Source organism: Protopterus annectens, chromosome 4.part0 (assembly GCF_019279795.1).
Source record: "Protopterus annectens isolate FY-2018-M chromosome 4.part0, PAN1.0, whole genome shotgun sequence".
Classification (NCBI taxonomy): domain Eukaryota; kingdom Metazoa; phylum Chordata; order Ceratodontiformes; family Protopteridae; genus Protopterus; species Protopterus annectens.
Window position 1 is genome coordinate 924,677,122 of NC_056733.1, and position 10,938 is coordinate 924,688,059.

Here is a 10,938-nt window from a genome sequence, read left to right on the forward strand (position 1 = left end):
AGCAGGGTGAGAGAGGGATAATTTAGAATTATATTGCAGTGGTCTGGAGGTGACAGTGAGGCTGGGCAACAATGGAGCATGATAAGATGTGGCAGTAGAAGTAAAGATAGTGAAAAGGCAGCATAGTGTAGCTATAGTAGAGAGAATTATGTTTGAAGAGTTTAATAAGGGATGATCAGTAGAATAAATTAAGTTATTGCTGTTTAAATTGAGGTGGGTGGTTTGAATAGTAGGGGGAGGAGAAAAAGAAAGATGGTGTGATGTAATATAGCTATGTATAAGAGGGAAGAGCAAATGCAGGGTGGTTGTAATGTGTATGATTGGTTGTAGGTATGTAGAGTGCGGGCTTAGGGAAGCATAAATATTGTAGTGGGGGGGTGTGAGAATTGGGGTAGAGTAGGCGAGCAAAGTGAGCCCAAGCTAGGCAAGGGTGAATGGAGTGGGTTCCATCCTCTTAGGGCCAGTACATGGCCAACAATAATTAACAGAGACGGCACTGCTATATTTTTTGTACAAGTAACTAAGGGTGCTTACTAGTATACATGCAAAAGTAAATCTTAGACAACATAGTATCAAAAGTAGTAGACTAAAAAGAAAAAAAGTAGAATGACATAATAATAATAATAATAATAATAATATGGCAAATAGTTATCAGTGAAACTTCAGGGCATGGAAAATGGCAAAAGCAAAGCAACATAGAACTGCCTATACAGGCAAATGGGCAGATTTCCAAAAGCAGTAGCTGGAAAGGGCAATTATGAAAATGCAGGTTGATAGCAAGAGTACAGTGTAGCTCATTACTTACAGAGAGAAGAGAAGGGGAAAATTGAGTCAATGGAGCCTATTTTTAATTGTAGTTCTGAAAACAGCAAAAAAGCAGACCACTAAGTACTGGAAAGCAGAGAAGAAATATTAAACTTGGTACCATTTTGAACAAAGCATGATTAGGATAACAGAATAAACAAGTAATTTCCCCTTACACTGAGTAAAAAAAAACAAATCTGTAAGCTTTTGAAGGGCTGGAAGTTGTATTTACTTTGCTGCAACTTTATATAAAGAAATAACATATAGTTTATTGAAGTCACCTTGTAGTAAATCCTTAATATCTTTTACTGAATTTGAAGAATGGAAGATAATAACAATAAAACAGCCAACACAAACCACCAAACAGATTAACTTCACTGCAACTTGAAATAAAAAGTCAAAAATAAAAGTCCACATGCAAGTGAAGTGAATGGCTGTAAAATATATCACTCTCAGTCTTCAAAGAATTGGTTCCTTGTTCCAAACCACGATAAGAACACAGTAAAAAAGGATTTATTGTATGCTAGCACTGTCAGTAAGCGCTTTCACCTCCACGGCTTTATCAAACTTGAATGGAAGATAATAAACCTAAATATTATGCTCAGCAAAGTAACAATCCCATCATCTAGAGTTCCTAATAACATTGAACTGGTGTTTGTGAACTTGATAAGTGTTTTTACTGCTGTGGTCCTGTTTCCGAACTCCAGACATTTCACCACCAGTCCCACATCCGTTTATGCCTAACGTACTCTCAGAATTTGCACTTAAGCTTCTTATGTAGTCATTTTGTTGGGCCACACCCCCTGTTATCATTGCACCTTCCCTTCTGTTTGCTCCATTGACTGTTTCATTCCTCTAGATCTGAGGGCTCATCTTCATAATTCTCATTCACTTATGACCTGGAAGCATGACTTCAGCAGTTAGGATTGATGCCGTTATTCTCAGGGTACTGTTTATTTTTCTTTAGCCCTGCATCTCTCTCCTGCATACTGATAACAACAGCATGGTGGTCAGGCAGTGGTCCATCCTTCCAACCACCATCCTTGGCATCTTTCTTTCCAAGCTCCATCCTCTGTCACAACTCAAGAGAAATGCCTAGCCTGGTCTTTCCTCTTCAGGAAAGGCACTCCTATCTTCCCTGTTTGTGCCATCAGACTCATGAGAATCTAATCAAATTCGGGTACCCCAGGCTGTAGTCAGAGTTTCATCTCACTATTCCACTGGCGAATGCCATGGCTTCTTCAGAACCAAGAAAAATAAGACACATGGGACATGTGGCTGAAAGGGGTCAACTGCAAGCCACAGTTTGGAAGACAGTCTCAAATGCATGCTGATTCACAAGATCAGCTCTTTAACAGATGTAAGGTAGCCCCAAGGACCATTTCTCTAAGCATCTTGGATCTTAATATCAGCAACAGAGCAAAGGGACAGTGAGTTATGGGGAAGGGATGGTTATGTAGTGGGCTGAGGTGTTCATTCTTATCATGAACTTTTTTTGGATGACCATTCTCTTGTGGAATGTGTTGTGCTTGTCAAAGTGCATGATTTAAAGCACATTCCTTTACTCTTGTTGTCATCAGTATTTCACTGTTCATGTTTATAAAGAACCAACAATTATATGTCCACAGGTAGTTACGCTGCTGTTTAGAAAGTTCTGAAGATTACAAATGGGCCAGTTTCCAGAGATGACATAACCTTTCAAAGTGCCTCACAAATGGTAGAATCTATATCCACTGATATACATATATATGCATGTGAATACAAAATAATGTCATATTATTGTCAAAACATGGAACATTGACATGTACGCATGATCCAGAGATTATCCTGGACAGGCAAATTAGATATTAGAACACCACAGTGGCACAGCAGACAGCACTGTCATCTCACAGCAAGGGGTTCTCTAGTTGAATTCTCAGCTGGGGTGCCTTCTCTGTGGGGTCTGCATGTCATCCCTGTGTTCCCATGGGTTTTATCCAGGTACTCTGGTTTTCTCCCGCATTCCAAAGGCAAGCAGTAGGTGGATTGGACATACTAAATTGGCCATAGGTGTGAGTGTGTGAGTGTGCGAGTGTGTGTGTGTGTGTGTGTGTGTGTGTGTGTGTGTGTGTGTGTGTGTGTGTGTGTGAGGTATGGAAGAACAATCATGACAGGGAGACCACCCAGTCATGTGAACACTGGCTCTAAATTATTGTTACGGTTGATGTGACACCTCAACCCCATGTAGTAAAAAGGGAAAAGGGGGTTGTAGATGGAGGGATGAATTTAAATTAAATATTGGTTTGGGGACTTTGAAAACCTGGAAATAAATATCTATGTTTCCTGAAGAAGTGCTGCAACTTCTATATTTAAACCATCACACTAAAGGAAGAGAGAGCACAACCCCAGACTACATGACACGTGTTTTCTGCTTAACAATGCCTCTCTAATTTCAAGCAGGTATCTGTTGTCCAAATATCATTATGTAGCATGCTTTAGAACTGTTCTGTTCCTCTTTTTTCTTCTTATACAGAGTAAAACTACTGAATATCACACAGCGACAAATTGTGTTTATAGCAGACCAGTTAAAGATGAAAACTATCACCATGTTTTATTTTTGGAAAGAATAATATTTTTATTAGCTGTATAGCTTGAACATGACTACAAATGCAAACCATAGCAGATAAACATTTTTTTCTTTTTAATACTTAATACAATATAAATGCTAGTCACTAGTGTCAACAGTTTATTTCATCGCTTGCCCAAGGTCTGCATTGCATGAGTTCTTTCCTTTTACCCTTTGAACCAGCTATTACAGCATCTGGAGGGATTTGGACATTTGACATGATTGCGTTTTAAAATGTGATTCTTCTACCTCAGTTTCTTCTGCAAGAGTTTTGAAATGAGCTGCTTCTGACTTTGGTTCAGTCTTATCATTTTCAGTTTTACCATGTGATTTATATCCATTATTATGTGATTTATATCATTATTATGTGATTTATATCCATTGTTACGTGATTTATATCCATTATTATGTGATTTATATCCAGTGTTATGTGATTTATATCCATTGTTATGTGATTTATATCCATTGTTATGTGATTTATATCATTATTATGTGATTTATATCCATTGTTACGTGATTTATATCCATTGTTATGTGATTTATATCCATTATTATGTGATTTATATCATTATTATGTGATTTATATCATTATTATGTGATTTATATCCATTGTTATGTGATTTATATCCATTATTATGTGATTTATATCATTATTATGTGATTTATATCCATTGTTATGTGATTTATATCCATTATTATGTGATTTATATCCATTGTTATGTGATTTATATCCATTGTTATGTGATTTATATCCATTGTTATGTGATTTATATCATTATTATGTGATTTATATCCATTGTTACGTGATTTATATCCATTATTATGTGATTTATATCCATTATTATGTGATTTATATCCATTGTTATGTGATTTATATCATTATTATGTGATTTATATCCATTGTTACGTGATTTATATCCATTATTATGTGATTTATATCCATTATTATGTGATTTATATCATTATTATGTGATTTATATCCATTGTTACGTGATTTATATCCATTGTTATGTGATTTATATCATTATTATGTGATTTATATCCATTGTTACGTGATTTATATCCATTATTATGTGATTTATATCCATTATTATGTGATTTATATCCATTGTTATGTGATTTATATCCATTATTATGTGATTTATATCCATTGTTATGTGATTTATATCCATTATTATGTGATTTATATCCATTGTTACGTGATTTATATCCATTATTATGTGATTTATATCCATTATTATGTGATTTATATCCATTGTTATGTGATTTATATCCATTATTATGTGATTTATATCCATTGTTATGTGATTTATATCCATTATTATGTGATTTATATCCATTATTATGTGATTTATATCCATTGTTATGTGATTTATATCATTATTATGTGATTTATATCCATTGTTACGTGATTTATATCCATTATTATGTGATTTATATCCATTATTATGTGATTTATATCCATTGTTATGTGATTTATATCCATTATTATGTGATTTATATCCATTGTTATGTGATTTATATCCATTATTATGTGATTTATATCCATTGTTACGTGATTTATATCCATTATTATGTGATTTATATCCATTATTATGTGATTTATATCCATTGTTATGTGATTTATATCCATTATTATGTGATTTATATCCATTGTTATGTGATTTATATCCATTATTATGTGATTTATATCATTATTATGTGATTTATATCCATTATTATGTGATTTATATCATTATTATGTGATTTATATCCATTATTATGTGATTTATATCCATTGTTATGTGATTTATATCCATTATTATGTGATTTATATCCATTGTTAGTATCTGATCTTGAAGCAGCTTTTAGAAGCTCTTTTTGTTTAGTAGCATTCGCCATCTTTCTTTCCATCATCTGCACCTTCAGGCGTTGTAGGCTATATCCAGGGGTGAGCCAGGGTATCAACAGTCAGTCATTTCATCACATCTGGCTGAAGTACACAAAAGATAGTGCTTTACACTTTGGGCTCATACTTTTAGATTTTGGAAAGTGTAGTTTTTATGCCTTCTGAGCACATGGCATCTGTTTGATGTTAGAAGAATCATATGGCTTGAAACGACAGACCATAACAAAAGAAATAATGCCCACGCACCAGACATCATAGATCTTTGGTTGGTAAGGTATATACTGTAGCACTTCTGGTGCTGTGTATGAAGTCAGAGCTTGATGTTGTAATTAATGTCTAAAAGAAGGTATTCACATTTCAGGTCTGTTCAATGTTGATGTCATGACAGTACTTTATTTATTTTATTTATTTTACATTTGTTTACAGGGAGAGTCTGACTCGGCAAAAAGCCCATTTTCAGCAGAGGCTCAGGGAGAAAAGCTTCACAATGGTTAATGCAGTAAATGCAATAAACGTAAGTTAAGTACAGAACAAAAGCTGTTGTATGCTAATACAATAAAATCAGCAGAGGATAAACATACAATAAAAATAAAACAGCATAAGGAAAAACATACAATACAATTGTCGGGCATTACTTTTATGGCCATTGTTAACTGATGAAATATTTTTTGGACTACATTTTCTGATAGTGGCCCTGTGGAATGAATATACTCCCTTAAATTCTGATGAAATGCAAGCTTCATTACAGTGTAAATCTTTCCATTTGAATTCAAAAACATCTTGTAAGTCTTCACAATACTTTTGTGGTTCACTAGTCCCAATATCTCAATTTCTCTGGGGAGGAATTTCTTCAAAACCTTAATAGATACTTTCTTTTTATCTGTTATTTTCATTGCTACATCTATTTTGAGTTCCTCAGAGTATGCAGACTTCACTTTGCCATAAGTTCCTGCTCCTAAACTTCTACCCAAAACATAACCATGTTTTTTAAGACTGTAGCATCATCCATGTCTGTAGGGAATGCATCAGCTTCTGTTCTTAAATACTTTAACTTTGTACACACAAGAGATATTAGTCTGAATATCAGAATAATATTAATATCAATGCAATGTCCATCAAACAAATTATTATATGCCTGCATTTATTTTACACAAGAGTGTTTACTATAATTTATTATAACACCCACTGATTCTTCTGGCCCAATTAAACTAGCAGTTTTGTACTCTATCTTTTTTGCATTGTTAATGCAAATATATATTCATTTATTTATTTATTTATTAATGTATTTATTTATTTAACATTTGCTGACTGGAAAAGTCCGACTAGGGCAGAGTCTATTTTCAGTAGAGGCCTGGGGAGAAATGCTCCAGATCCATGTCTTTGGAATGTGGGAGGAAACCGGTGCACCAAGAGGAAACCCACTCAAATGCAGGGAGAGACTCCACACAGAAGGCACCCCAGCCGAGAATCAAACTGGAGAACCTCTTGCTGTAAGGCAACAACTTTAACTGCTGCCCCACTGCACCACCCACCACCTGTATACTCATTGACTTTCAGTATGGATGCATATATAAAATATTTCATATTTTTCATAACCTTTTGTAAAATACTCTTCATTAATTCATCCCATAGGGTTGTTCACTATAGAAGTATACTATATTATGTCAACTTACAGATGGCACTCCATTTTATTATGCATAACCTACCATTCTCTAGGTATTAGTCTCCTATATAGTATTGTTAATACTGATACCTTGTACCTGAAATAATTATTTATATTTTTCCTGTCTTCGTCTTATTCAAATGTGTTTAATACAATGTTTTTTCTAACACCCACTTTGTTCATTACCTCATCTAATATATATTCTTCCTTGTACAACACAGATTTCCTGCACTTTCCTTGTTCGTGGAATATTGTTAATATTAATAATGGATGCCTCAAGCAAACACTTATAAACCCTTATATGAGTGGATTTCTTCATGTTACCTGCCATATATTACTGTTACTGGTTTAGTAACACCCACCACTTGTATACTCATTGACTTCCAGTATGGATGCACATTAATCAGCAGGTTGATTGGAGCTCTTCCAGTCTGAAAACTAATACTTTGGAAAACAGCCATCAAAACCTATTTATTTGGGTAAAATTCAGTTACTGGTTAGTGACTACACTGCCTAGATGTCAACAACAAACAAATCAGGAGAAAGTAAGAGAAAATCAGCTAGAAAAAGAGAAGAAAAAACTTGCAGCTGTTCAGAAAAAAAAAAACAGATCAGGTTTCAGCCGGTGTACAGGAGATGGCTTCCAGTAATTTACAGGAAAAAATAAATCAAATGCATTCAGAGATGTTTAAAATAAGTGCGACACTGAATAAATAAATACATCCAAATGGCAAAAGGCTGGAAAAAATAGACAAAACTTTACGCAGCTATTCAGATGGGAAGATACATCTGCAGAAATCATTGGCTGAAATAAAGGAAAGAGTGGCAGAATATGAGGCTTCACAAGTAGAACTGTTTCAAAAAATGATAGAGTAAGAGGACAGAGCATGCAAAGAAAATGAGATTTTCTGCTGTATCAGAGAAACTGGGAGGAACAGATTGAATTAATTTTATGAAAGTATAAATAATCAGCTGGACTGGTATTCTACAGCAGAACGTGTTAAAAAAAAAGGCACATTGAGTGTTTGCTCCACATTTGTCCATAAGAAATAAGCCATGACCTGTATTACTAAAGATGCAGTCATATCAGCAGAAGGAGCTGCTCCTGACAAAATTGTGGCAAAAGGGTAAAGTATTACAAAAAGGGGTACCAGAGCATCCATGGAGAATGATTATCACTGTACATTACGCAGAAGAGGAGCAAGTTTATCCCTGCAATCAGAGGATGTTGAGCGACAGGTATGAGATTCAGGTCTATATTAGTTTGCTGAAAGTTAGTTTCAGCAAACACATCTTTGTCGACACATATTCTGCAAAAATCACTTCTGCAATTTGCTGAAATTTCAAAGGGCAATGAAGTAGTTGGCTAACTACACAACTTTCCCTTTTCCCCAATATAGTGCAATCTCAGAGTTGATATGTATAGTCAGGGGGATGTGGGGGGCAAATCCCCCCACTTGGGTGGGTTTGATTTAGTTTATTTGTGGGTTCCATTGTGCTGTGGGGCAATTGTTTCATTGCTCTTGGAAAATTCAGTGAATCATAGAAGTGATTTTTGCTGATTGTGTGTCGACGAAAAGGTGTTCGCTGTAAATTTAATTATTTATTTATTTGTTTGTTTGTTTGTTTATTTATTTTCTGGGAAATTCCAAATGGACACAGGTCCATTTTTAGCAGAGGTCCAGGGAGAAAAGCTCCACAATACAAGAAGAATCAGTAAATGAAATACAGAGTTAGAAAAACGGATAAATGCAGAAGACATTGTTATAACAATTAAACAAACATAGTCTTAAACAGAGGCTTCTAATATCTAACTAATAGAAATTCCCAATAATGCTGCTATAGATATGATCAAGGATATTCAGGTAGAGTATGATACTTTCAGATAATAATCAGATATATATGTACAAATATATATACAGAAATTCGACTAGCGATAGTTATCAAACTAAAAAGGTTGACATAGTGGAAACATGCCAGTATCACTAAGAGGCACACCAGGGGAAGAAAGGTTGAAAGGGGTATGAGGAGAGACCATGTGAGTAGATAGTGGTAGTCAAAAGAATAGGAAATTGTGTAACAGCTGGAGATGTACTTAATAACTGAGATGAAGGATGTCAGTAGAGAGGATGGAGCAAGAGGGAGACAAGAAGACTGAGGCGTAGAAGGGCGAGGGAGGATAGGGGGAACGCCAAACCTGCAGCAGAAACAAATGCAGTGAACCAACAGGGGGAGACAGGGTGGCTAGGGAAGAGGTAAGGAAACAGAAGTAATAGCAAGGATATTAATCAGGATCAGAATCAGGATCAAAATAACTTTCGGTAAACTAATATCGGCCCATAAGATTCAAGCTGCTCTATCCAGCTGTCCTCAGAATATTTATTTATTTATTTATTTTTTTTTTTTGAAGTAGCAATTGCATTCTTGGATGCAGAACATCTGAATGAGGAAATAAATATTTACCCAGCAAAAAATAAGCCTGAAGTTGGAAAGGGACTTGGCTTCTCATTCAGCTGAAAATGGCACAACCCATATACAGAACTTGCCAGTAAAGCCTTTTTCAGTGTTACAAAGAAAAAATGATTGAGTGATAGAAAAAAAAACAGGAGCTGACTAAAAGAATCGGGAGGATCTTGGATTTGAACCAGAGACAGGTAGGTGTTGGATGATCGAGATGATGAAGAAGAAGGCCAGTAAGAATCTGACAGTAGGAAATAAATAGATGAGATGAAAAATGACATTTTCTGCAGTTTAAACATGACTAGTACGCTTCTGCAAGAAGTGGAGGGGAGAAAGGGGAAAAAGTAATAATAAAAAAAGACTGGAAGTTTGTGGGCTATTTTAAACTAATGGGAGGACCATAAAGTAAAATTTCCCAGTTAGTCATTAATATTTAAAAAGATGATGAAGGAAATGATGATGTAACTGCAGGTAAAAAAGTTGTTTTTGTCTTAGTGCTGTGTGTATAATACATGTCTTAGAGTACACTGCATGTTACACTATAAAGTAGATGTGATGGTCTGTGCAGTTCGTTATATTCATTAAAAACACTTCAAAAGGATATATAGAAGTTTCCTAGTTTTCTTTGGCTTCCTGCACTCTGTTCGTGGTTTATTGGTATTCCTTCGAGTGCATCCAGTGTTTTTTTGTATTACACTATAAAGTAGTTCTGTACAGTATGTGAAGATACTTTAAATGTGAGCTGGGAGGGAATGCTATCAGTGACTGTTGTTTATACTAGTGATGTTAAAGAAGGAATGACCCCTCCCAACTGTAATGTATCTGGGGTTTATACTGTCACAAGTTAAAGGCTATATGTAAACAACATCGTGTTAGGATCTTAGGCTGTTAAGGGGAAGAGGTTGAAGTGAACTGATCATATGTGTATATCAAATTATAGTGATTTCCTTGGTGCTATGCATACAGATGGAAATGAACATTAAAATTCTGTAAAATGATAGTTCCCTAGTATATGAGATAAGCTATGTTATACAATAGTGAAAACATTACTTGGTCTTTTTTTATCTACCAGCAGAGCTCTGCAATGGCAGACAAAATGCCTGCAGGTACAGGCAATTAATCAGGAAATGACTGGACTGTGACCTGTGAGGCATTTGTATGGACAAAAGCTAAAATTAGTACTTAAAGGAGAAGTGACAAGTAGTTCAGTGAAAATAAATGAAGTCTGTTACAATGAAAGGAATACAAGCAGATACATAATAATAATAAATAATCTCTGTTGTTAACAAGGTAAGCTCACTGACTTGCAGTCCCTTTTTAGGGGCAAACAAGGAGCAATGTCTGATTAAATTACTCGTTCTAGGTCACACAGTAGGCAAATGAGGTCTGAGGGAATCAAACCCTGCATCACAGCAACTACAGCTCACAGCCTTAACTGTCTGTGTCAACTGCAAAACAACCATGTTACTATAAATCATAATAATGCAAAATCTGTTCATTTAATGGTAGCCAGAGCAT

The 10,938-nt window shown here is 35.1% G+C and overlaps 1 pseudogene; it reads right to left on the reverse strand.

The window, feature by feature from the left end:
• Nucleotides 1-5,327: 5,327 nt before the first annotated feature.
• Nucleotides 5,328-6,306, reverse strand: LOC122800151 (annotated as a pseudogene).
• Nucleotides 6,307-10,938: the final 4,632 nt, after the last annotated feature.